The sequence below is a fragment of the Lampris incognitus genome, chromosome 18, assembly GCF_029633865.1.
Source record: "Lampris incognitus isolate fLamInc1 chromosome 18, fLamInc1.hap2, whole genome shotgun sequence".
Lineage (NCBI taxonomy): Eukaryota > Metazoa > Chordata > Actinopteri > Lampriformes > Lampridae > Lampris > Lampris incognitus.
Genome location: NC_079228.1, coordinates 35,692,142 through 35,719,885, shown reverse-complemented (window position 1 = coordinate 35,719,885; position 27,744 = coordinate 35,692,142). Strand labels below are relative to the sequence as shown.

The following is a 27,744-nucleotide window of genomic DNA, read 5'->3' as shown; positions in this document are numbered from 1 at the left end:
TCCTTTATGATACCGTGTCGATTCTCAAAACCACTGTATCGATTGTTAATCGTTAACATATAAAGGTTCGTGACACAAACATTTTGTGTTGTGTGTAACCCCACAGCCGCTAGGTAACAGTGTTGAAATCCATCTTCAGCCATTGGACTCGTCCACCCCAACACAACGACGTCAACTGAGACAGGAAGTAGCATGAGCACAAAGGACACAGGCCTACGAAACCGCAGTATATCGTGACATATTGAATGGTGACCCCGGTATGGTGACACGTCTCGCCACATTCTCACCGATACACAGCCCGAGATAGTATAGTGCAATGTATCGGGAGTATGTAGCGTTGTGTATGGACATGATGGGTTGTGGAGTTGTGGTATTGTGTATGGTATAGTGTTTGGGCAATATAGTATATAAGCAAACTCCTCATGTGCATAAACACACTTTGCCAATAAAGCTGATTCAGGATCAGAACCAGAAGCAGCTTTATTGGCAAAGTGTGCCGATGAACTCGACTGCGGCACACAGCAGCTTCTGGCACTTCACAGAGACACACACATTTGTTGAGAGTCTGTCTTTTGCTTAAGTGCTTCTTTTTTTCTTCATCAGTATGATGATATGGCGGGAGCTGGTCGGTTGGATCTGATGATGCACAAAATGTCCCCTTGTTTGTTTCATTGTGCACTGTCAAACATGCTTTGTATTCATTTGTTTTCTCCTCCTCAGCACTGTTATTTTCCTCTTTGTCTGTCTATCTTTTCTTCTTCTGGGGGATAAATAGGGATTGTGTATGTGGTGTTGACTGTAAATCAAAAACTATACATAAAGTGTTTTAAAAGAAAAGGCCATCTATCTACGCATATTAAGAGGGAACGACCATCCCTAAACCGGGGGGGGGGGGGGGTTAAGAGTACATCTGTCACCATCTTACAATGCTGTGATTGTCCTCGCCTGCAGTCAGGTGAGGACACTGTATTGTTTATAAGGGTGGAGACACCTGCAGTCAGGTGAGGACACTGTATTGTTTATAAGGGTGGGGACACCTGCAGTCAGGTGAGGACACTGTATTGTTTATAAGGGTGGAGACACCTGCAGTCAGGTGAGGACACTGTATTGTTTACAAGGGTGGGGACACCTGCAGTCAGGTGAGGACACTGTACTGTTTATAAGGGTGGGGACACCTGCAGTCAGGTGAGGACACTGTATTGTTTATAAGGGTGGAGACACCTGCAGTCAGGTGATGACACTGTATTGTTTATAAGGGTGGAGACACCTGCAGTCAGGTGAGGACACTGTATTGTTTATAAAGGTGGGGACACCTGCAGTCAGGTGAGGACACTGTATTGTTTATAAGGGTGGGGACACCTGCAGTCAGGTGAGGACACTGTATTGTTTATAAGGGTGGGGACAACTACAGTCAGGTGAGGACACTGTATTGTTTATAAGGGTGGAGACATCTGCAGTCAGGTGAGGACACTGTATTGTTTATAAAGGTGGGGATACCTGCAGTCAGGTGAGACTGAAGAGGTCACTGAGGGGGCTGATGAAACATCTATCAGTAAATGTCGTGTCCAGATGAACTGATAGATTTGCTTACCTGGATTATTGAGCATGTATAAAGACATTGTGTTGCACATCTAGCTTAAAGAGGTGGTGCACATTATGCAAGTGTCATATTTACACAATAGGTGTCTATTATTGCACCGTGCTCTTAAGGGTTCATGAGAGAGATGGCCTGTGGGAAAAAACTGTTCCTGTGTCTGGTGGTTTTGGTGCACATTGCTCTGTAGTGCTTGCCAGAGGGTAGGAGTTCAAACAGACTGTGTCCTGGGTGTGTGTGTGTGTGTGGGGGGGGGGTCTGCTGATTCTGCCCGCCCATTTCCGGGCTCTAGAGGTGTAGAAGTCCTGCAGGGTGGGCAGGGGAGCGCCAATGATTTTCTTCTGCTGTCCTTGCTGTTCGCTGCAGTCTGTTCCTATCCTCTTTTGTTGCTGCGCTGAACCAGACCGTGATGGATGTGTACAGGACAAACTTAATGACTGCGGTGTAGTAACTGGCTCGACAGCTCCTTTGGCAGACCAGATTTCCTCAGTCGCCACAGAAAGAACATCCTCTGCTGGGCCTTTTTCAGAATGGAGTTGATGTTGGTCTCCCACTTCAGGTCTTTGGGAATGGTAATTCTCAGAAACTTGAAGGTCCCCACGGTTGACACAGGGCTGTTGGATATTGTGAGGGGGAGCAGTGCTGAGGGGTGTCCCCTAAAGTTCACTATCATTTTCACAGTCTTGAGCATGTTCATCTCCAAGTTGCTGTGACTGCACCAGAGCACCAGCCGCTCAACCTCCCGCCGATATGCAGACTCGTTGCCATCCCGGATGAGTCCGATGATGGAAGTGTCATCTGCAAACTTGAGTAGTTTAACAGCTGGGTCCTTGGAGGTGCAGTCACTGGCATAGAGGAAGAAGAGCAGTGGGGAGTGGACACATCCCTGGGGGGCACCAATGCTGACTGTCTGTATACCAGAAGTGACTTCCCCCAGCTTCACCCACTGTTTCCTGCCTGTCAGGAAGCTGGTGATCCACTGACAGATGGTGGGGGTTACAGTGAGCAGGGAGCGTTTGGAGGGGAGGATTTCTGAAATTACGGTGTTGAACACCAAGCTTAAGTCCACAAACAGGATCCTTGCAGATGTCGCTGGGCAGTCAAGGTGTTGCAGGATGTTTTGCAGTTCCATGTTGACTGCATCATCCACTGACCTGTTTGCCCAGTAGGCAAACTGCAGGGGGTCCAGCGGGTGTCCTGTGACATTCCTCAACTGGGCCAACACCAGTTATTTGAAGGTCTTCATGACCACAGATGTTAGAGCGACAGGCCTGTAGTCATGCAGTCCTGTGATGGAGGGTTTCTTTGGGACCGGGATGATGGTGGAGCGTTTGAGCAGGAGGGGCCTCCACACAGCTACAGGGATCTGTTGAAGAGCTGCGTGAAGACTGGAGCCAGTCGTTCAGCACAGGCTTTAGGACAGGATGGGGAGACACTGCCTGGACCCGGTGCTTTCCTGGTCTTCTGTCTCTGGAAAAGTCGGCTCACATCTTCTACATGTATCTTGAACGCAGCCCGAGTATCGGGGTGGGGGGTGGGGAGGTGTAATAATAATCATTACATTTATATAGCACTTTTCTAGACACCCAAAACGCTTCATATTGAAGGAGTAACTCACTTCAACCATCACCAATGTAGGGGGTTACCAGAGGTGTGATGGGGGCTGTTGTCCTTAGACTGGAGTGGGTGGGTGGGTGGGGTGGGGGGTGTTAATTTGTCTCTCTCAAACCTGCAATAGAAGACATTCAGGACATCAGCCAGGTCTTTGTTTGCCTCAGCATTTGGGGGGGGGGGGGTCTTCTGTAGTTGAATCTGATACTTTTCCAGTATAATTGCAGTATGACTTCAGTATCATTACTGTACCACATCAGCACTATTCCAGTACCACACAAATACTATTCCAGTACCACTTCAGTACCATTCCAGTACCACTCCAGTACCGTTCCAGTACCACTCCAGTATCATTCCAGTACCACTCCAGTACCGTTCCAGTACCACTCCAGTATCATTCCAGTACCACTCCAGTACCATTCCAGTACCACTCCAGTATCATTCCAGTACCACTCCAGTACCGTTCCAGTACCACTCCAGTACCGTTCCAGTACCATTCCAGTACCACTCCAGTACCACTCCAGTACCATTCCAGTACCACTCCAGTACCATTCCAGTACCACTCCAGTACCACTCCAGTATCGCTGCAGTGGTGGCAGCCCGTCATTCGGCTGTACCGTACATCACCCTCCATGTCTGTGTGCGTGTTGTGTCTGTGTGTGACATCTAGTGACTCGGCGATTGTGTTCAATAAACACGTGACCATTTATTCTGAGTGTTTTGGGTTTTCCCATCGCTGAGATTCCTGAAGTTAACGGCCCAGACGCTGTGTTCGGTTTAGTGGCAGTCGTGGTAGAACATAAAGCGCCTGCTCACACGGGCGGGGAATTAGCCGGGCGAGGATTCGACAATAAAGCCATTATTTTAGCGTGTTTAACCGGAGAAACGTCTAAATGTCATCTGCAAGTGTAATCCATCTAAATCATATGTGGAGATAATCTGCAGGGAGGAGCGCTAAATCCTTTGGCGCGGAGCGGCTGGCTCCGGACCACAGAGACAAATCCCTGGGCTGGAAAACATTTCTGTTCTTTTCATCTGTCTGGACATCTCCATGTCCGATCAGGAAGCTGCTAAAGGACAAATTCAATTTGATCCACAGTGTAATATCTGCTCCCACACTGAGCCTGCAGACCCTGCGGCTTCTGTAACCCCCCACCCCCACCCCACACACACACACACACACACACTGGCGTGGGCAGACAGCCAGCCCTGTGTGTGTCTGTGTGTGTCTGTATGTGTGTGTGTGTCCTCACCCCAGCACCAGATGGTAATAGAGAGGCCAGTGCTTCCATATTAAACATGTACATAATATTAGAAGGGTGTTGGCGGCTCCAGGCTGCTGTCTGGATTAAATTCTTCATTATGTCGTGTCGTGTCGTGTCGTGTCGTGTCATGTCGTGTCGTATTGTTGTTCTTGTGAGTTTTTGATGTAAAGGAGGCTGCGGCTGCCCGCTGTGTTGAGCCAGTGTGAATAGCGCTGTGCCGAAGCCGTGGCGTCTGCAGTCTGACCACCACAGTTTTCACACAGCGGAGGACCGGCGTCCCTCACGTGTGGCGTTACAGATTTGCTTTCAGGTTTCCGCGTCATTTTTAAAGTCGGTCTCGTTCTGTAAGAGCCACCCCGTCTCTTCTGCAGACGTCCATCAGTGTCTTCCCTTTGTCTCTAAACGAGCACGCTGTAAAAAGTCTTTAAGCGTTACGTTAAATGTGTTCAGAAGGCAAAATGAGCATTGATTAATCATATCTTAAATCATTCCTGTAGTGAACTGTAAAGTAATATTGTGTGTGTGTTTCTTGTTTTACTTCCTTGTAAAGCGTACAGAGCCCCTTTGTGTGATTTGGACTTTAAATAAACCGAAGTTGAAACGGAAATGGCGAACAAGGTAACTTTTTAGAGAAGTTTAAGAAATCCTTGGATTCAGACGAGTCATTTCCGACCCGTCCACCTCTCGAGTGTCTTCAGCTGCCGCGGCGTTCGGCTCAGATTTCCTGAACAGTTTGACTTTAGATTCTTTATAAAGTCGTGGTTGCATTTGGACCAAAATAGGCCTGAAAATTCACCTGAAGTCTGATTCTACTTCCCACCCCCCCTTCTACGCGGTTGCTGGTATGAAAGCCATTGCAGTCAATTCTGAGCTACGTTAAATAAGTAATGACATGATGCAATGCATTGTGGGATAAGTGTCTGAGGCTTTCATTGATGTTGTTCGGCCCGTGTTAAAGAGGAGCTTCAGGCCTCATGTAAGCCGTTCATAGGATTCTCCTCTGCAGCTCGCCTGAGGCCATCGCCAGGCTCTGTGCCCACAACTCATTGTGCTCGTGTTATCATTTCCTCATTTTGGGTCAGACTTTAGCTGGAAGGTGTGTTTCGTTTTCCACAATGTGAAACCAAAGAACCAAGAGAATTCTCATGAAGATGCTACTGATGCTGTTGAGCACAGAATGACCGGGACTCTATGGAGAGGAACACCAAAAACCGACATTTACACTTAGCACGTTATTATTATTTCTTTCCTGTTTCCTGTTTTACATCCTGTGGAGCCGGGTCCAGACTATGGACCTGAGGCACTATAGGGCGGATGTCACTTGATTGACAGTACTCATCGTAGTATGTGTGCTGTTCCCGAGTAGGGCGATCTTCTGGACTGCGTGGATGCTGATGTTGCCTGAGATACGGTTGGTGAACTTTTCCATTCCCTTCTTCGTGAGTCCTAGAGCTCCGATAACCGCTGGTGTTGTTTCGGTCTTCATTCGCCACATCCTGTTGATTTCAGTCTCCAGGTCTTTGTACTTGGTCAGCTTCTCTGTGACTTTCACTGAGGTGTTTTTTTCGGATGGTGTTGCCATGTTGATGAACATGCAGCCCTTTTCCTTCCTGTCCCTGATAACGATGTTGGGCTTGTTGGCTTTTATCTCTCTGTCAGTGTGGATGGGCATGTCCTGGAGGATGGTGACATCATTGTTCTCAGTGACCGTTTTTGGCTGATGTTCGTACCACTTCTCAGTCGTCTTGATTTTGTAACTCCTACAGATCTTCCAGTGCAGGTATGCTGCTGCCTTGTTGTGCCTGTACATGTACTCGGCCTTTGCCAGTTCCGGGCAGCCTGAGACAATGTGGTCGATGGTTTCCTCGTACATTCCACAGATTCTGCATTTTGGGTCTGTTCCATTATTATTATTATCCTCTACATATTTTTACTATCAATACCAAGTTCAAAAGTTCAACTTTATTGTCATATTTATTTAGAAGACAATGAAATTCTGGTGCTCTGACTCTCTGTGTCTTAAGACAAGGGACAAAAGGACATAACATTCCAAAAAATAAAAACAGAGTATGTATACAGTGAATTCATATATTATATACACAATATAGAACAGTACAGGATAATACAACAATGTGAGGTGCATATGGGTGTATCAGCTGTTCAGCAGCCTGACTGCCTGTGGAAGGAAACGATGACTGAGACGGGTGGTGTGTGATTTGATGCTCCGTTAGTGTTTTCTAGGTGGAAGGTGTGACAACAGAAGGTGAACGGGTGGCTGGTGTCCTTAATGATGATTTGGGTTTTCCTTTTGCAGCAAGGGGTTGTAAATATTATGGAGTTGTGGTAGTTCCATACCAGTGATTTTTGCTGCTGTCTTTACGGGGCTTTGCAGCAGTCTGCAGTCCTGAGCAGTCGGGTTGCCAAACCACATTGTGATACAGCTGTCAAGACACTCTCCGTGGTACTGCCATAAAAGTTCATAGGCGTTTTGGTGCTCATGCCAAAACTCTTGAGACGCTTCAGAAAATACAGTCCCTGCTGCGCTTTCTTCAGGATGCACAGCACCCTCACTGAGGGTGTCTCTGAAGTGTAAACCGAGAAATCTAAAACTGTCCAATTTCAACAGATGACCAGTTGGTGGAAATAGGAATGGGATTTTCTCTGATCTTTCTAAAGTCAAAAATGGTTTCTTTTTCCCTATTGGCATTAAGAGAGAGTTTGTTATCATGACACCATATGGTTAAAATTTCCACTTCCCTTCTATAGGCCCTCTCATCACTGTCGATTATTAGTCCAATAACTGTGGTGTCATCTGCGAATTTAATGATGCTGTTGTCATATTTGCAACAGTCGTGTGTAAACAGATTGTACAATAGGGGACTGAGACAGCAGCCCTGAAGTGCACCGGTCCTAACAACTAATGTAGATGAGTATGTTTAACCTGTTTTCATAGTCTGAGGTTTGCCTGTCTGAAAATCCATCCATCCATCCATTATCCAAGCCGCTTATCCAAATTCAGGTCGCGGGATGCTGGAACCTATCCCAGCAGTCATTGGGTGGCAGGCGGGGAGACACCCTGGACAGGCCACCAGGCCATCACAGGGCCAACACACACATTCACACCTAGGGACAATTTAGTATGGCCGATTCACCTGACCTACGTGTCTTTGGACTGTTGGAGGAAACCCATGCAGACGCGGGGAGAACATGCAAACTGCACACAGAGGACGACCTGGGATGACCCCCAATTTTGAACTACCCCGGGGTTCGAACCCAGGACCTTCTTGTTGTGAGTCGACTGTGCTAACCACTGCGCCACTGTGCCGCCCTGTCAGAAAATCAAATAGCCAATTACAGATAGAGTTTCCCAGACCGAGACCTCCGAGTTTCAACACCAGTTTGGATGGTACAATTGTATTAAAAGCAGAGCTGTAATCAATAAACAGTGTTCTGGCATAGGTATTTTTCTTATCAAGGTGTACTAAATCAGTATGCAGAGCAAGTGAGATAGTGTCATCTATAGGTCTGTTGGAACAGTAGGCGAACTAATTGGTCAAGGCTAACAGGAATGTTATATTTCATACATGATATTATCGATCTTTCCAGGCACTAACAGAGGTCAAAGCAACAGGTCAGTAATCATTAAAGCAAGAGACAGGTGTTTTCTTAGGTACAGAAACAATGATGGTTTTCTTAAAACACAGTGGAACCACACACAATGATGGACAGGTTAAAAATGTCAGTAAAAACCTGAGATAGCTGAGTGTAACATGCCTTCAGGACACAGGAAGAGATGCTGTCTGGGCCAGCAGCTTTATGAGTGTCAACCCTTTTAAAGGTTTTACTACCATCAGCCTCTGTCACCTGAGCGACTTCATCGGGTGGGCACTGTGCTGCTGTCACTGGATCCAAGTTGTGATCTTCAGCGTGGGCATAAGCGTTGTTAAGCTCATCTGGGAGAGAGACAGAGGTGTTGATAGCCACACTGGGTTTAGATCTATAGTCCGTAATCGCCTGCAGCCCCCTCCACATGCGGCGTGAGTCACAGCCACTGTAGTCATTCTCCAGTTTGGCCCTATATTGTCTTAGTGGTTTTGATGGCTCTCCTTAAGTCGTACCTGGATTTTTTATTCTTTATTTTTTGTAGCATTCCTTTTCCTGTTTAAAAGCAGTTGTACACTCCCTCAACCTCAGGCAAATGTCACTGTTAGTCCAGGGCCTCTAGTTGGGTTAGGAGTGAATGGTCCATACTGGGATCCAGTTGTCCACATATAATCTAACATAGTCGGTGACTGATTGAGCGTACTCATCCAAACTTGAGGCTGAATCCTTAAAGATTGACCAATCTGTTGACTCAAAACATCCTTGAAGTTTGGATTCATGCTCTGTTGTCCAGCACTGTACTGTCCTCACAGTGGGCTGTGTGCACTTCACTTTCCATTTGTAGACAAGAAACGAGCACTGGCAGGTGGTCGGATTTCCCAAAGTGAGGTCGTGGGATAGACCTGTGAGCTGCCTTGACTGTGGGGTAACAGTGGTTGACAGACTTACTCCCTCTGGTTGGGCAGCATAGATTTCAGGTTGCAGTGGTTAAAGTGCCCCACCACAGTTGAAACAGTCTCAGTGTGCAAGTTCTGCTGCCTGCTAATGGCTCCATAGTTCGTCCAGCGCTGCTGCAGCAGTAGCTTAAGGCGGTCTGTAGACAGCAGTTAACAACACACAGGGGAATTCCCTTGGGAGATGAAGTTCCTCCAGCCCGTTGCCGAGGGGCTGGACATTAGACTGCAGTATTCTGGGAATCAGGGACTGGGTAGGACGCCATCATAGCCTCACCAGGGCGCCACCTCGTTTACCTCGCCTCTGGCAGCGCATCCTGCAGCCATTACTCTACGGTGTTGGCTGTTTGTTGTAGGTAATCTCTCTCAGCAGGTTCCATGGCTTCCAGCTGCTGGGAACTTCTAATCTTGTGTCCAGTAACGTTTGGCGAGCATAGGTAATTGTGCAAGATGTGTTTTGTGCAACAAAAGCGACATATAACACCAAGACAAACAACAAAGCGAGAGCAGCTCGTAAGCGAGTCGCCATAGTACGGTGCCATCCCCGACCTCATCATGTGAATCTAGATCCACCTCACTGAAAAGTAATTTTTCATTCTTACAAACTACTGCACTATTTCTTCATATAACATCATCTTGTGGCGATACACAATTGAGGGTAGATTCACCAGGGGCTGCTGCTCCTTTAAGGCCGGCGTTCAGAGTGTGACGTAGGCACTGCTTAGAGTTTCCGGGGCGGAGCCATGTTTGCAGCAGCCTAGCTAGCGGTTAGCTGGTTGCCAGGAGAGATTGCGCTGTATCGGTGTCGTTTTCTGTGGCGAGTAAACGGAACTGACTCGAGCTCTCCGTCTCCTCATTCCTGCACTCCCCCATTGGTGACCCCCGCACGTTGACGATGAACATGTCGACCCAAAGCGACGACGACACCGCTCCGGCTCCGAGTGATGCTAACGGTGTGGCTCATGTTAGCGCTAGTGTAAACTACTAATAAGACACGTTAGCCCCTAGCTAACGGGTCTGACCCTTTAGCCGAGCGGTTAGTGATGTCACCTTGTGGTGCAGTACACCCCGTGTCGAATCCCGCACCGGGCAAGAAAATAACCGGTTACACTTGCATCTCAGCAGTGACAGTGAAGTTGCCCGAGTTTTGGCAGCACAGTCCCCGCCTGGTTTCAGCACACTGAAGCCCGGTTCGAGCTGGGAGGAATAAGGCGGGACGTTACGAGGTATTTCCACGTGGTGGCGGCGTTGGATGCCCGGACGACGGCCCGAGGTGTGGGGCTACCGCGCTCTGGGTGCGGCAGCGGACAGGGTTTTCCTCGCCTACCGGCAGCGGTTCGTTCATGCGATGCTCCCCACCCAGACCTCGCCCCCGCCGCTGGAGGACGCAGCGGGCACTGCGGCTGCGGTGGCTGCCCGCCGCCAGCGTGACAGCGGGCTGTGTTATTACCACGACAGGTTTGGTGCCAGGGCCAAGCGGTGTCGCCCGCCATGCAGCTTCAGCGTCCAGGGAAACGCCAGAACAGCAGGCTGTTGTTTATCAAGGACGGCCTCATCTGACCGTAAGGCCATCGGAAGCGCATGCGCCCTGAGGCGTGAAGGAGCTGGACTGCTTAAGTCTAGCGGTCAGCGATGTCTCCTGCGGTGCGGGCGATACAGGTTCGCTTCCCGGCCGCGGCACTTCCTGTGGTTGCGTTGTCCCCCGCATTCGCTACAATAGCTTACATTTTTAAGAAGGATTAGTCCTGTAATGGTCTGAGGAGTGAGCCATCAGAAGCTGGATGACACTCCGAGCTCCTCACCCTATCTCTAACCGCCCTTCTAATTTGTATTGTAGCGAATTCAGGGGACAACGCAACCACAGGAACTGCCGCGGCCGGGACGCGAACCCGTCTCGCCCGCACCGCAGGGGACATCGCTGACCGCTAGACTAAAGGGTCAGATCTGCCGGCCAGCGTGTCTACTTATCCACGCACGTTACAGTATTGTATATTTCAGTGTTCATGGTCTTCACAACCAGCCAGCATCAGTTAGATCTGATTCTAGTGCTGCAGCAGTGGGGAACGTGTTCACATGAGACAGGCTGTCAGGCTGACATAGAGACTGCGATTAGATACCAGTTTATATGGTTACTAATGATGACTAAACTGGAATACACGTGGGAATATGTTAGTTCGTTGTTGTAAACAGTTTGATCATTTTAGCTTAACAGACTCCCAGTCATTTGGTGGGAAACTGCTTTAAATGTTCCCAAAAATACACATGACCTCTGAGAAGTGTTTCGGACAAACTCAGGAATTTCCTGTCAAACGCCATTCAGTTTGACTCCCAACATTCTTTTCTTTTCTTTCTTTTTTTTTTTTTTACCTCTGCTGTCCACAGGCTTGGCATACCACACAGGGAATTTGTATGCTAATGTGTCCTAGACAGAGGGCGCTTTCACACCTACCTCGTTTTTGTCCGAACGTCAGTTTGATCCGAACCAAAATTGTGCTGCTCCCTCTTGAAATATGTATCTGCCAGTCATTTCCATCCTTTTCGCACCATGGTAGGAGAGTTTGAACCCACCTCCGATGCTCCTGGCCTTACTCCCCTTCCACCTGGTCTCTTGCACACACAGTATACCTACCTTCCTTCTCTCCATCATATCAGCCAGCTCTCTCCCTTTACCAGTCATAGCGCCGACATTCAAAGTTCCGACTCTCACCTCCGCACTCCTACCCTTCCTCCTCTCCCGCTGCCTCTGGACATGCCTCCCACCTCTCCCTCTCCTTCACCCAACAGTAGCATAGCGTATAGGGTAGTCCAAATAATTTCCGGTGTCGGAGATCTGAAACTTATCATAATGCCTCCGGGCAGCAGACAGGCTCTGCAGCCACCCACAGGCCCCATAGTAGTGCAGACACCCCATGACCAAGTGAACATGCAACTGCTCCCAAGCGGCTGCCTTGCAGCCCAGTGGTCCAGGCACTGCAGCCCATGATCCCATTACCCCATGTAAATAGAAAATAGTACTGTTAGTAGACTGGAAAACTATATTGGATGAAGGCAGGTAGCAAATCTTTAATATACCAGTCTATGTAAGAATAGATGTTAATTGGATATAATTGGGCATAAATGAAGTCCCTCTATAAGGGGTGGAGGTGGGTTTAAAATTGTAGAAATTATAGGCTTATGTATTGATTACTGCGGCTTTAACTTTAGATAAAAACATAAAACAGTGTATGTTATAGGTTACAGTTCTAAAGAATCAGAATCATGGTTTATTGGCCATGTAGGTTTGCACTACATGGACTGTGACTCTGGTTTCGTGGCTCTCTCAGTGTACTTAACATAGAATAACAACACTACAACACAACAATCTTCACATATATACACAAGGATTGACTTATACAGGTGAAATAAGAGGTGATAACCTTCAGTGGTGCAGAGAATATATCAGAGATGCTGAAATAAACCTTAGCACTTACATACATGTCTGAGGTGGATGGACATGACAGAGTGTACCAGTTTATGTACAGTACAGTACAGTACAGTATATACAACATGGTTGGATTTATTTGACAGTGTTACGCGTTCATTTGAATGACAGCCTGTAGAAAGAAACTTTTATATCTGGTTGTTTTGGGGTACAGTGCTCTGTAGCGCCTACCAGAGGGGAGGAGTTGGAACAGGTTGTGACGGGTCTGCAGTAGTGCTGCACGATTTGGTGAAAAAGTCATATTGCGATTATTGTGGACAATATTGCAATATAATAAACAAATTTATATATATATATATATATATATATATATATATATATATATATATATATATTGTCGTGTTGCCGTGCTCAATGTCGCTGAGCTTGAATCCAAAATATCGCCGTATACGTTTGTCTTTGAACCTGTCTCGGAGTGCGACGTAGGACCACCGTTTTGGAGCCACGACCAAAGATATCGCCACGGCCCAAATCGCACAGTCTGTCGGAGGCTTAACACGTCCTCAGTGGAGGAGGTAGAGTCCGAAGACTCCATCACTGACCCACAGGCGCAGGCACAAGATGCACCCACAGGCGTGGGACCCGAGCCAAGCAGAATGAGGCCCCGCGACTGACAGACCACCGCTCCGCCGGGACTCCAACATTCAACCAAACAAATGAGCCTCAGATTTCTAAAATAGTCTCTCTTTTTACACTTCTTCATAAGTTATCTCTCGTCAATCCACTACTAAAAATAGTGAATCTGTGTGGGAGTTCTAGTGCACTACCTTTAGATAGTCCTGACCAGCCCATGAGGTTGTTAAAGCAATTCTTCTCAGTAGGTGTCACCAGCTATCCCCGGTTGGTTTACATTGACCCTGTAATACGGCCTCAGCCGCTAGGCGTCGGTGCGTCAGGGAGCGCAGATTGGCTTTGCTGTTTTTTTAGCAGACTGATATTTTCATGGGGTCCTCTTTATTAAAAAAAAAAACAGGTGGATTTGATAAGACGTGCTCAAAATATGGCCTCAATGGGATTCTTTTCCGGTCTTGTTAAAAAGAACGATAGTACAGATTAATTTCATAGAACATCTGCAGCCGTCCTGCCGTGTTTGAGTCGGTGGGTTTGCTGGAAGACCCTCTGCTCCTGTCAGATCTGATGGTGTTGAAAGAACATTTCCAGTGTCTCCATCTACGCGGCATCTTATGACCTGCTGTAAAACCAAATACCTGTCTGAACGTTAACATGTAGAGCCCGTGTTTCGGGAACACTGGACTGATTCATTGGTTTGTTGCCCGACTGGCATGCCAGGTCTGTACGCCTGACTAGCGACGGCACAGAAAAGGTTTTCTTACATCACTAAATCTTCCTCTCCTTCTGTTTTTCTCCTCCTCTGCTCACAGGAGTTTTAAAATCACAAACGTCTCGAGCGAAAAAGGATCCTACGAGTGAGTTGATGCTGAACCAAGTCCGGACTTCCTCTTCCTCCTTGCTGGTTTGGACAAGTTGTAATCGCTGACTGGCCGTCCTGTAAAGGTCTTTGTGATTGGACGTTTCTGAATCCGAGGTGAGTCTTTCCTTCTTTCTCCATCTCTTCAGCTTTGACCCTTTCTGGAAAAGTCTTCTGTTCCTGAACATCCTTCTTTCTAGATGTTGAAATGCTCTAGACTTTGTCTTTAACACAAGTCAAGTCAGATTTATTAAGGTAGCCCTGAATAACAAAATAGCCCAAGAAGGATTTACAATCCCAATTACGTTCAGTACTATGTACGACATGGGGTACGACGTCAGACTCTCCAGTCAGATGGGGGAAACCTCTCTGCATCATGATTTTAACAGTTCTTCAGTTTTACTTCTTTCAACCAAATGGGATCACTGACATGATGGCTGGCAATACAAGACGAGATGTAATGTCAAATGCAATCTAACCAGCTTTCCAAAGACAGACAGACAGAGAGACAGCGAGAGAGAGAGATGCTTACAGTCTATTTAGTCTCTCTCTCTCCGGGTCTCCTCTGTCACCCTTATAAATGGCCTCCATCCTCTCTGTGTTCTCCTTTCTTTATCCAATCAAACACTGTACAGCGACTCAGGATGTGCAGCCCGTCAATTTCTATTGTCTGTCTGTCAAATAGACGGCAGAAAGGGGGTAGTAGAAAGCTCACTGTGAATTGTCATGTATCCTGTTAAACCGGATCGTTGAGGCTGTATCTAAATACATTTTTATCTTTCCAAAATCCATCTTCATCCTCCTCATCATCCTCATCCTTTCTATACTTGCGTGAATTCTATAATCATTAAAGTACATAACCTGACTCTGTGTCTTTAGGCTTAAACGCGTTCAAACATTTAAGCCCATAGCTCATATTATGTTAAATCCAGTGTGTGTGTGTGTGTGTGTGTGTGTGGATCTTCAACATTTTCCTCCTGTATGTCACAAAACCTCTTCAAAAAGATCTGGAAGGCAGTAGTGGGGTCGCAATAGACCTTAGACTAGATGGAAACCGCCTCAACATCCGAAGGTTCCAGGCAACCACCAAGTTGTCTGCAGTGCCGGTCCTTGAGCTGCAGTACGCCGATGACTGCGCTCTTGTAGCTCACACACCAGAAGACCTGCAAACCATCCTTGCCGCAGTTGTGAATGCCTACAGCAGTGTGGAAGCCCTCTGCTTTCCTTTCAGTCACATCCATCGTGCCGGCACATGTCTTCATCAGATGTGGTGATGGGCTGCCTTCGATCCCAAACATGTGGAAGAATTCAGAGCGGGCCAATGAGCAGTTGCTTTGGTCATCAAGTATGACGTTCATGTTGCTGGAGCATTCTGGTTGGCCCTGAGGGAAGACCCGCACCAAGCACACACCTTTGAACATGACCAAGTAAGGCTGCCTTTACCACACCTTGGTGCACCATGATGTCACCTCTAGTGGAGTGCTGCCTTGTGGTTCTGAATCTGGTTCCTGTATGGGCGATGGAGGAGGAGGCTGGGCAGTGTCGGGATGCACTGCAGAGCAGTGTCTTTCTCTCTCGTACTCACTGCATTTCAGCTTCATCTGGCAATCCTTATTCAAGTGGTTTGGAGAGCAGCACTTAAAGCACCACTTGTGTTCTTTCAGGATGCCTTTTTGTTCTAACAAGTTTGTAGTTTTAAAGGCTCTACATTTAACCAGAGGACGAGTTTCTTACGAACAGGGCAATATCGAACAGGATCACTGTCTTTCCTCTCAGTCTCTGCTGTACTTGTAGGACCTGTGTCAACAGTTGGAAAAGGATCTGTCTTATGCACGGATACAGCAGTCTTGAATCGACTGTGTCTTAACAGAGTTCTCTCACCTTTGCTGCAAGACTGGCTGCTGATTAACAAGACAAAGCTTGGGTCATTTCTGGCCTTAGCCTGGCCATAGACAAAATCATCATAGAATGAAAAAGGGGGGAAAGGTTACTCTGTGCTGTTCCTTGTACCAAGAACTGGTGAGGAGCCATTTGTCCTGGAGGCAATTTCTTTTCTATGGGCTTTATCCCCCAAGATGTGTCAAGGTAGGCGGGGCCAGGTAGATATTTTTATCTGCCAGCAGCTCCATGAGAAGATCACTGAGTTCTCTCAGTTTTGTGTTGTCCTTAGCAGACAGACGGCGGTAGCTGTCCGGTCTTTTACTTGGGGCATTTCTTTGCTATTTATGGTGTAGCATAGCATTCTTGAAGTCTGTCCCAAGACAGCTGGAGGGCAGCCTGGGGGTTGAGACATGAATAACGCAAATTATTTTAACGTGCTCGGATGACTCTTTACCGAGCCACTTTACCACGAGGTCCAATTCTTTGCTACAAGTGAGCTCCAAGCCCGGTAATGCATTGAGGAATGAATGCTGCCATGCCCTAAAACTCTCTGGTGTGTCATCAGATTTTGAGAGTAGCAGTCACTAACTCTCTGCGTGCTCGAAACTTGGCAAGTAAGTTGTTGTCATGAGGAGGAGGATGCTGATCATGTTTTCTGTGTGTTATCTAGTGGCCCGGTGTAAGTAGGTGATCAGTTGCACGTGTATGCTCATTCACTGAGGTTGTGAAGACGTTGCACATGGACCCTTCTACTGTGACCCCGGGTGATGTCTGCAGCATGGGATTTTTCACACTGTAAGAGTTCTTTATGCGGCGATGAAGCAGAAGCTTGAGTACTTAGCTGTGTTTGGCCTTGCACATACTCTTCTCTGTTGGACCACTTGTGGCAGGATGGCGCTTCTTACACTTGGCATGTCTTTATGTTCCACAGTTGCAGCTACTTCTAAGACCTCATGTTTAACTCCAGCAGCTGCTGCGTCCTTTTCAATCTCCAAAAGATGTCTGCTTCTAGTGTAGCTTTTTCTAGCTCGAGCCTAAATCTAGCCTAACTCTCCTTTTTTGATTTTCAGCTGTTTTTTTTAGCATAGGCCATCTTGGTAAGCACAGTTTCAGTTGAGGCTCTGGCCCTGGCGGCTGCCTCGGTGATGGATGACTTAGAAGAAAATGAGCGTTTAGAGCCAGCTCTTTATGCAGCTTTGACTGACGACTTGGAGAAAGATGAACGCATGAGGCTAGCTTCTGGCTTAGCCTTTTCATTTTTGACACTGGTTTTGGAGTCAGTCCATGGCTGTGGCCTTGTATTTTTTCTTGCACCCGCTGATGGTATGCCTTTTCACGGTACTGTTCCTGCAACGTGTTCTGTACAGCTAGTATGTTAACAGCCAGCCAAAATTGATTTTCATGAGCCAGGAAGTGAGCACCTTGCTCCTTTGGTGACAATCCTCATGCATGACAAGTGGAACTTTATGAGTGAAAGCCATTGCTTTCGAGGGCGTGAGAAAAGTGTAAGACAAGGGAGACGCGACTGGTCTACTACTGGAGGTTCCCTATTGCGCAATACACAGGATAGCTCTTGTAATGTATCAAAATAAAGGTCACGGCATATCTCTTGCAACGTATCAAAATAAAGTTCAATCATGAGCTCGATGCAAACCGATGTGCTACTGCATATCTATCTGGATAGTACATTTCAGCATGAATTATGGTCAGTTACCACAAACAATGTACATTAACATTTGACTGACTTAAATCAGAGGGCAGAATATTGTGTGTGTGTGTGTGTGTGTTATCTGTGACAGCATAGTACTATATATTGTAACAGGTTGATATTTTTACATTCTGGATGTTTGAATGCCAGAGGGTTTAAAACTTCTCTCTCTCTCTCTCTCTCTCTCTCTCTCTCTCTCTCTTGCACACTCACACTCACCCTTATTCTTCTGTCCTTGTATCTTATGTAGTCTCTCTACTGTCTCTTGCCTTGATCCAACTTCATTTTTTTATCTGTCTCTCCTCCGTGACCTCATTCTTTCTCTGTCTGTCTCTCAGCTTTAACGGCAGTTCATGTATAGTTGAAGTCATTCCAGGACTTGGGTCCTTCAGGGCTTTCTTTAGTTTTACAGCCACTAACATCTGCAGGTTGTATTCCTGTTTTTGTTTTTTTTGGGTTTTTTTTATTTTTGAAATTTTTAACACTGGTGTTGGAGAAACTGAAGCTTCTTTTACTATACATTTCTTCCAATATTAGATGAATATAAAAATATAATATAAGATATAAACAAAAATATATAAAAATATAATTAAAAGTGAGTTTGACATCAAATTGGCAAAGTTCAAACTTGGCTACAGAGTTCTTCATTCCGGTACAACTGTTGTCATAGTAGAATTCTTCCTTCACGTCTTTAGTGGAAGAACAGCAAATATTACAAACATTCAAACACACTGCTAGCATGCGCTACCACCGCTAACATGTGCTACCACTGCTAACATGCGCTAACATTGCTAACATGAGCTAACACTGCTTATAGAATTAGATTTATTGCCAAGTATTTCAAGAACATAGCTACAAGGAAATTTTCTTGGTAGGTTGGTGCAAGAGGGGAAAATTAACAGTAAAGGGTAAAGAGACAAGTTAAAAAGAATAATAAAAGATATATAAAAGGTAAAATAAAAATAAGGTGCAATAAAGCCCAATAATGGGGAAACACTGGAAATATGATAAGTACACTATTTACAAAATGTTGAATGAGAACTGTAACCTCTTAGCACATGCTAAAAGGTTGTCAATAACATTTGTGTTCCAAATGGGACACAAAGCTAGAGGAGGTCAAAGTTCAGGGTCACCTTCAGGGCAACGGCACAGGTGTGTAGCTTAAACTTGAATACCATTTTTGGGGGTTTTTTTTGCACATTCTGCATTTTTTTGGCCTCTTCCAGGATTCAAACAGGCGGCCCGTATTCAAATCTACTACTTTCGGCTGCTCCCGCTAGGGGGCGCCACAGCGGATCATCCGTTTCCATTTCTTCCTGTCTTCTGCATCTTCCTCTGTCACACCAGCCACCTGCATGTCTTCCCTCACCACATCCATAAACCTCCTCTTTGGCCTTCCTCTTCTCCTCTTCCCTGGCAGCTCCATATTCAGCATCCTTCTCCCAATATACTCAGCATCTCTCCTCCACACATGTCCAAACCATCTCAATCTTGCCTCTCTTGCTTTGTCTCCAAACCATCCGACCTGAGCGGTCCCTCTAATATACTCACTCCTAATCCTGTCCTTCCTCATCACTCCCAATGAAAATCTTAGCATCTTCAACTCTGCCACCTCCAGCTCCACCTCCTGTCTTTTCATCAGTGTCACTGTCTCCAAACCATACAACATAGCTGGTCTCACTACCATCTTGTAAACTTTCCCTTTAACTCTTGCTGATACCCTTCTGTCACAAATCACTCCTGACACTCTTCTCTCTCCACCCTGCCTGCACTCTCTTCTTCACCTCTCTCCTGCACTCCCCGTTACTTTGGACAGTTGACCCCAAGTATGTAAACTCAAATGCCTTTGTCACCTCCACTCCTTGCATCCTGACCATTCCACTGTCCTCCCTCTCATTCACGCATAGGTATTCCATCTTGCTCCTACTGACTTTCATTCCTCTTCTTTCCAGTGCATACCTCCACCTCTCCAGACCCTCCTCAACCTGCAGCCCGTATTCAAATATGGAAGCAAATTGATATCTCCAAAATCAAAGCTTGTTGGAAGCAGACGTTGAAAAACTTATTTGTTTTTCGTCCTCAGTCACTTCCTCTTGGGGAAGCAGCCGCTGCAGGGGAAGTGCAGCGGCAGAATGAGGATAATGGAGGCTGATGATGGCGGCTTTGTTCTCCAGTGAGCCTGACAAGAGAAAAGACTCTTCATCTTAATAGAGAGTTGGCTCCAAATTTTTCCTACAAATGTCAAAGGCCTGTTGAGAGTTCTTTTGAAATCAGTCCTCACGTCAGCACTAAGAGTGGCTTTTTTCTTCCCCTCTCTCTCTTCCTCTTTCCCACTGTAAACAAGCCCTCTCCATCTACTCCTTTTGTTCTCCTGTCATCTCTCTTTCTCGCTGTCAATACCTTCCCTCCTTGTCATTCCCTCTCTCCATGTTGTTGATTTTACAGTCATTAGAACAAAATCATGTGCTCTAATTGCTCTCTCTCTCTCTTTCTGTCTCTTTCTCTCTCTCTCTCTCTCTCTCTCTCTCTCTCTCCCTCAAATTCAAATTCAGTTTGCTTTATTGGCATGATTATAACAAAATACAGTATTGCCAAAGCATTGCACAAATAACGAATGTTACATACTACTATATAAAGACAGCAATACATGAAAGTGTAAAGACATACATACATAAAGAAGACAGTAATATATACATGTAGTGCATAAATGAAATAAACAGAAGGTAACTTAAAACTGATGCCTGGTGTAGATCAGCAGGTCGTTCTGATTCCCCCATGTGATGGCAGGCAGAGATAAACTGTCCTGCGAGAACGCAACTTTCTTTCATTTCCCCCAGTACAATTTTTAGTTTTTCCTTATCTGATTTAATAAAATATGGATGTTTATTGCTGAATTTTGGGGAAAATTGTTCCCTGATAAGTGTAAATGTTGGGCACTGTGTGAGGAGGTGCTGCTCTGTCTCTACAGCAGTTCCTCGACACTGTGGGCACAGTCGCTCCTCTTTTGGCAGCCATGTTTTCTTATGCCTGCCTGTTTCTATGGCCAGGCTATGAGCCTCAGTCTGTACTGTGTTAACACGTGTCTGTGTTTAATGTCAGTCACTGTGCTCAGGTAGGTTGCCTCAGTGTACCGTCTTTTGAGGGCCAGATAGCACCGCATTTTACTTTGTGTGTGTCATTTTGTGTTCCAATAGGCGAGGTACTTTTGTTTCTGTTGTGTTATAGTTTGGTTGACTCTGATAGTCCCGGTGTCAGACTGGTCCTGAGGCAGAACACTGCTTGGACTGGAACGGAGCATCAGGACCAGCTGAGTGAGGTGACCTTTGTCTTTGCTCATCTCTTGGCTCTGCAGGGTTTTGTGGTGGTAGGAGTGGGGGTCACTTTCTTTTAGACGAGGCCAATATTTAATTGATCGTTTCTGGATTTTCAATAATAATGGAAATTTACCCAATTCAGCTCTGCAGGCGTTATTAGTTGTTGTCTTGTGCTCCTGCAGGATGCTTTTACAAAATTCAGTGTGTGCATTTTCAGTTGAGTGTTTTTCCCATTGTTCAGAGTTTCGGTTTGTTTGTGGGCCGCACACTTCGCTTCCATAGAGCAGAATGGGTTCTATCATTGATTGAAGTAATTTGAGCCAAATTAACATTGGAACCTGAATGTGAATTTGTCTTTTGGTGGCATAAAATGCCCTGCGGGCTTTCTCTCTCAGTTCATTGACTGCTGGGCTGAAATTTCCAGTGGTACTTATTTTCAAGCCTAAATAATTATATTCCAAACAGTTTTCTATTGTATGGGTTCCAACTGTAAAGTGACATTTGTTTCCCTGCCATCTGGATCTTTTTTGAAATATCATTGTTTTGGTCTTTTGGATGTTAATTGCCAGGGCCCAGGTCTGACCGTAACATTCAAGTATGTTCAAACTGTTGAAGTCCATCTTTTGTTGGACTTAACAGCATTAAATCATCTGCGTACAGCAGGAATTTGATCTCCGAGTTGTGAAGTGTAAGACCAGCCGCTGTGGACCGTTCCAACATGGTGGCCAATTCATTAATACAAATGTTGAACAGGGCAGGTGATAAACAGCAGCCTTGTCTCACCCCACATTCTTGAGAAAAAAATGTTCTCTTTTGTGTCCGATCTTGATGCTGCACATGTTGTTTGTATGCATGGATTTTATTAAGTTGTGTGTTTTACCCCCTACGCCACTTTGACATAGTTTGTAAAATAAATCAATGTGACATACTGAACCAAATGCTTTTTTGAAGTCAATGAAACATGCAAATATTTTGTTCTTATTTTGATAAACATATTTGTTGACCAGGGTGTGTAGGGTGTAAATATGGTCTGATGTGCGATGATTTGGTATGAACCCAATTTGACTTTTGCTCAGGATTATTGTGTTTCGTAAGGAAGTGTATAAGGGGGGGGGGAGAAATGACAAAATCATGTTCTTTCTCTCTCTCTCTCTGTCCCTCTCGTTCTTTCTCTCTCGTTCTCTCTCTCTCTGTCTGTGTCTCTCTCAATTCAAAGGGCTGTATTGACATGAAAGTTTTAAAAACAATGTTGCCAAAGCATCAAAGTGCAATTTGTGCAAATATTTGGACAGTACACATTTAACAGTAATGAACATTAACACAACATTATACCGATCAATAAAGAAACAATAAAACAACAACAACAATGAGAATAAAGAAAGAGAAGTAGATCAAAAGGTGGAGCACGAGTTGTGAGGAGACAAGTACAGCTGTCCTGTGTTGTGCTGGTTGTCCCTCAGGCTGTGACATGACCTGACGTATCCTGCCGCATCTATGGCGCTGACACTATTGTCCTCAAGTACATGTTGCATTTTAGTCTGGTCAGAGAACATATCAAAGTCTCAGAATTTACATTCAATTGTTGTAAAGAACTTTGTTCTTAGGTCTTCATATGTGCCACATTGTAGCAGGAAGTGTTGCTGTGTCGCCACCTGTCTCTGTGGACAGAGCTGACACAGCCTGTCTGTCTTCTGTAGGCGGCAGGTCTTCCTGTGTCAGCCAGTCTCTATGGCCAAGCTGTGCTCACTGAGTCTGTACATAGTTCACGTCTTTCTCACTTTCTGATCAGCCACGCTGGTCACATCGTCTGCCATCATGTACCGTCTGTTTAGAGACAAATAACATCGAAGTTTGCTTCGAGTTTTTGTGATAGATGTCCAATGGTCGTGGGGACCCTGAGAGCAGGATAAGCGGTTCAGATAATGGATGGATGGATGTCCAATGGTTAATGTAATTTTCTTTCTCTTTAGCTATAACTTGGTTGGGCCAGATTGTGTGAGCACTGTCCTGATGCCTTGTGCTGTTGGCTGATGTGAGCCTCAGGGCCAGCTGGCCGAGGGGACTCCTCTCTTTGTTTTCCTCTTGGTGATGGAGAGCTTTGTTATGGTAGGAGTTAGGGTCACTTGCTTTGAGGCGTTTGTTCAATTTGATTGCTCTTTTTTGCATCTTAATTAACAGGGGCAAAAGGCCTAGTTCTGCTCAGCATCCATTGTTGGGTGTGGTCCTGTGTACTCTGAGAATGCACTTGCAAATCTCAGTATGCAGGGTTTCGATTGGTTATTTGTCCTATTTTCATTTCCCTCTCTTTCTCTTTCTCTTTCTCTCTCTGTCTCTATCTGTCTGTCTGTCTGTCTCTCTCTCTGTGTCTCTCTCTGTCCCTCTCTCTCTCTCTGTGTCTCTGTCTCTCTCTCTGTCCCTCTCTCTCTCTCTGTGTCTCTGTCTCTCTCTCTGTGTCTCTCTCTCTCTCTGTGTCTCTGTCTCTCTCTGTCTCTCTCTCTGTCTGTCTCTCTCTCTGTCTGTCTCTCTCTCTGTCTGTCTCTGTGTCTCTGTCTCTCTCTCTGTCTCTGTCTCTCTCTCTGTCTCTGTCTCTGTCTCTCTCTCTCTCGCTCTGTCTCTCTCTCTCTCTCTGTCTTTCTCTCTCTCTCTGTCTCTGTCTCTCTCTGTCTCTGTCTCTCTCTGTCTCTCTCTCTGTCTCTCTGTGTCTCTGTCTCTGTCTGTCTGTCTCTGTCTCTCGCTCTGTCTCTTTCTCTCCGTCTCTCTGATATGCAGTTCATGCAACTGTTAACACATTTTCGTCGCTGCTTTCTGTAAAGTGTTGCGCATTTGTGTTTGTCTCCGTCTTCATCTTCTTCACCGCCTCCTCCTCAGAGAGACAAATTCAAGAAGCCTTATTGGAACAATGTGTCAGAAATTCTTTGACGGTGCTCATCCATCACACAGACAACACAACGGGTAATGACAAAACGGACAGCGAATTAAAAAGGCAGCAGAGTATAAAGGGAGGGAGGAGAACGGTGGACCGGCTTTGTGTGTCCTGAGTCATGTCTCACTGCTGGTCTCACTGAAGTCAAGGAGATACAACGTGTGTGTGTGTGTGTGTGTGTGTGTGTGTGTGTGTGTGTGTGTGTGTGTGTGTGTGTGTGTATGCTGGGTAAAGGGAAGGAGGGGAACCAGTCAGCTGTGTTGATAAATGGACAATTGTGACTCGTGCACTCCCCCCCCCCCCGCTTCCCCCCCCTCCCCAATTGCATCCGGCCAATTACCCCACTCTTCCAAGCTGTGCTGGTCACTGCTGCCCCTCCCCCCCGCACACTCTTCTGCCAATTCATGGAGCTCATATACCCGACCGATTTTTTTGTTGTTGTATTTTTCCGCCCGTTTCCCCCCCAGTTGTACTCGGTCAGTTACCCCACTCGTCCGTGCTTTCTGAGCTCTGCTCCGCCCCCTCTGCCCCGGCTGCAGACTACCACATGCCCCCGGCGATACACGTGGAGTCTCCAGCCGCTTCGTTTCGCCTGACGGTGAGGAGTTTCGCCAGGGGGACGTGGCACGTGGGAGGAGCACGCTGTTCCCCCTCCCCCCCTGAACAGGCACCCCGACCCGACCAGAGGAGGCGCTAGTGCAGCGACCAGGACACACACCCACATCCGGCTTCCCGCCCGCAGACACGGCCAATTATGTCTGTAGGGATGCCCGACCAAGCCGGAAGTAACACTGGGATTCGAACCGGCGATCCCCGTGTTGCTAGGCAACGGAATAGACCGCTACGCTACCCGGACGCCCGTGACTCATGTACTTTGTTCTCATCAACTTGGATCATTGGGGGCAACAGGAGAACACTTCCACACTTCCTCTTCTACACTGGGCTCCGGTAGAAGGGCGAGGAGGAAGTGATTCAGTCCATCGCAGGCAATGTAAAGCCCCGTACACAGACGGTGGATTTAGTGAAGAATCAGCGTGATTGGATGTCAGCGGGGGATGTAAGGTTAATCAGTCTAAACGGCTTTAATGGACTTAACTAAGCCAACAGTCGTGGACATCTGTGTTGGCCGTCGGCAGACAGCAGGGTTGTGGTCGCCTCGTTCATGGACGGTTCAGCTCTAATGGCCCTTTCCCATCTCCCCTCTCTGCTATATTCTTTGAGTTTATTGACTCTATCTTGATCTAGTCCTCGCTTTCCGCTTGTCAGACCCGCTACTGTGCTGTCAGTCATTTTCCGTGACAGCCCGGGGATTCTTTTGGATGTGATCTTTATGAACCGATGAAATCGTCTTTTCCACTTTAGATAAGACGCGCTGAAGTTTGAATATGTTCACCGATGTGTTTGATGCCTCATTAACTAGCAGGGAGGACTGTTGTCTCCAAGTGTTTACATGGCGGAGGACCGCAAGAGTTAATCTCTATGGCCACGTGTGTGTGTGTTTGTGTGTGTGTGTTTGTGTATTACAGACCGAGAACTGGAGCAGTTGGTCGGGTGGGGGGTGCTGGTGTGTACGTCTGTCTTTAGATTAAAACAGATCCCCTCCCCCACCGGAAAAAAAAATCCTCTGACTGTGAAGTGCTCAAGTGTTCTAAACTCCCCCCAACACCCCTCTTGCTCCTCCAGGAGGTATGTGTGTTACTGTGTCCACCAAAGAACAGAAAACCTCCTTTGACGCCAGGTTGCACTTTGTGTGACCATGTCTTTTTCGGGTGGTGTTTGTCTTCCTCAAGCTCGGGTCCTCTACCAGAGGCCTGGGAGTTTGAGGGTTCTGTGCAGTATCTTAGCTGTCCCTAGAGAATGCCACTCTTCTGGACAGAGACCTCAGATGTTGTTTCTGGAATCTGCTGGAGCCACTCTCCCAGTTTGGGAGTCACAGCCCCTAGTGCTCCTATTATCACTGGGACTGCCGTGAATTTGACCTTCCACATCTGATCTAGTTTTTCCCTCAGCCCTTGGCATTTCTCTAGCTTCTCGTGCTCTAATTCCTGATGTTGCCGTCTCTCGGGAGTGCCGCGTCCATCACTACTGCTGTCTTCTGTTCCTAGTTGACCACCACAACATCTTGTTGGTTAGCCAGCACCTGCTTTTCGGTGTGGAACTTGCAGTCCCACGAGATCTTAGCTCTGTCATTCTCAACCACCTTGGGCGATGTCTCCCGTTTGGACTTGGGGTCTTCTGGTCTGTATTCAGTGCCAATGTTCCTGTACGCTATCCCAGCCGCTTGGTTATGCCTTTTAGTGTAGCTTTCCCGGCTAGCATTCTACACCCTGCTACTAAGTGCTGGAGTGTCTCAGGGGCATCTTTGCACAGCCTGGATCTTGGGTCTTGTCTGGTGTGGTAGACCCCTCAATCGATCTGGTCCTGAGTGCCTGTTCTTGTGCTGCTATGATCAGAGCCTTTTCTAGCCACTGGTGGGATTTCTCAATAGATGTTACATCCCATGGAGGGGCTCAATCTTCCATGATACCTCCTGCTCTATTTCCTCCGCACTCGCTGTCTCCTGCTGCCTGAGGTACTCACTCAGCAGTTCATTCTGGGGGCCCTCTTTCTGATGTACTCATGGATGTCCCTCGTTTCATCCTGGAGCCCCCATCTTTTTGCTTATCGCACAGTCTGAGGCTGCCGGACTTCAGGTGGAACCCTCGGTACATTGTGAGGAGTTTCAATGTCCTGATATCTGTCACCTTGAGCTTCTTCTTCAGCCAGTTTATTATTCCAGCTGGGTATCTGATGACAAGTAGGGCATATGTGTTGATGGCTTGGATATTGGTCTTCCCACTGAGCTGGCTCCTCAGGAGCTGTCTCAATCTCTGGAGGTATTTGGCTGTAGCTGACCTCCTTGCTGCCTCCTCGTGGTTTTCATTTGCCTGTGGAATACCGAGGTACTTATAACGATCCTGTATATCTGTTATCCTGCCATCTGGTAATTCAACCCCTTCAGTGCTCACCACCTTTTCTCTTTTTTTTTTAACCTTTTCTCTTTTTGCCATCATTCAACCGGATTTATCAGTCCGAATAACATCCCGATGTCATTGCTGTAGATCCTGGTGAGGTGGATCAGCGAGTCAATGTCTCGCTCCTTCCTGACATACAGCTTGATGTCATCCATATAAAGGAGGTGGCTGATGGGAACCCCACTTCTGAACCTGTATCCATGTCCACTCTTTGTGATGATCTGACTGAGGGGGCTCAGGCCTATGCAGAACAGCAGCGGGGATAGTGCATCACCTTGGTATATGCCACATTTGATAGTTACCTGTGTGATTGTCTTTGAGCTGGCCTCTAGAAAGAAAGCCATTTTATTTTGTCATTAAACCATTAAAATGAAATTTGTTCTCTGCATTTAACCAATATTATAATATATTACATTACATCACATGATATTACATGTTTTGATAGCTTACATTACATTACATCATCGTACATGTTATATTATAATATATTACATTACATGTTATAATATATTACATTACATTACATTACATGATATTACATGTTATATTATAATATCTTACATTACATAATAGTACATGTTATATTATAATAAATTACATTACATGATATTGTATGTTATATTATAATATATTACATTACATGATATTACATGTTATAATATATTACATTACATGATATTACATTTTATAATATATTACATTACATGATATTACATATTATAATATATTACATTACATGATATTACATGTTATATTATAATCCTAAGTAGTCTCGCATGGACAGTTTATGAATGATCAATGTGTTTGCATTGGGATGGTGTGAGTTAAATGTCCCAGTGATATGGGGGGGGGGGGTAAACCGGATTATACTTGGGGGGGGGGGTCTAAACTCGAAAAGGTTGAGAACAACTATTGTAGATAGATTAAAATAAAATAAAACCTCAGAGCTTTCTCTGGAGTTTACTTTG

At 46.2% G+C, this 27,744-nt stretch overlaps 1 protein-coding gene across 1 annotated transcript in view; it reads left to right on the top strand.

Annotated features, from left to right (window-relative positions):
- The window catches only part of LOC130128439 (semaphorin-6D-like), a 187,918-nt gene that overhangs the window by 31,246 nt on the left and 128,928 nt on the right, over positions 1 to 27,744 (top strand). The window contains exon 2 of the mRNA XM_056298049.1: positions 13,890 to 14,053. The gene's annotated coding sequence lies outside the window, so the exon portion shown is untranslated. The remainder of the gene's footprint in view (positions 1 to 13,889; positions 14,054 to 27,744) is intronic.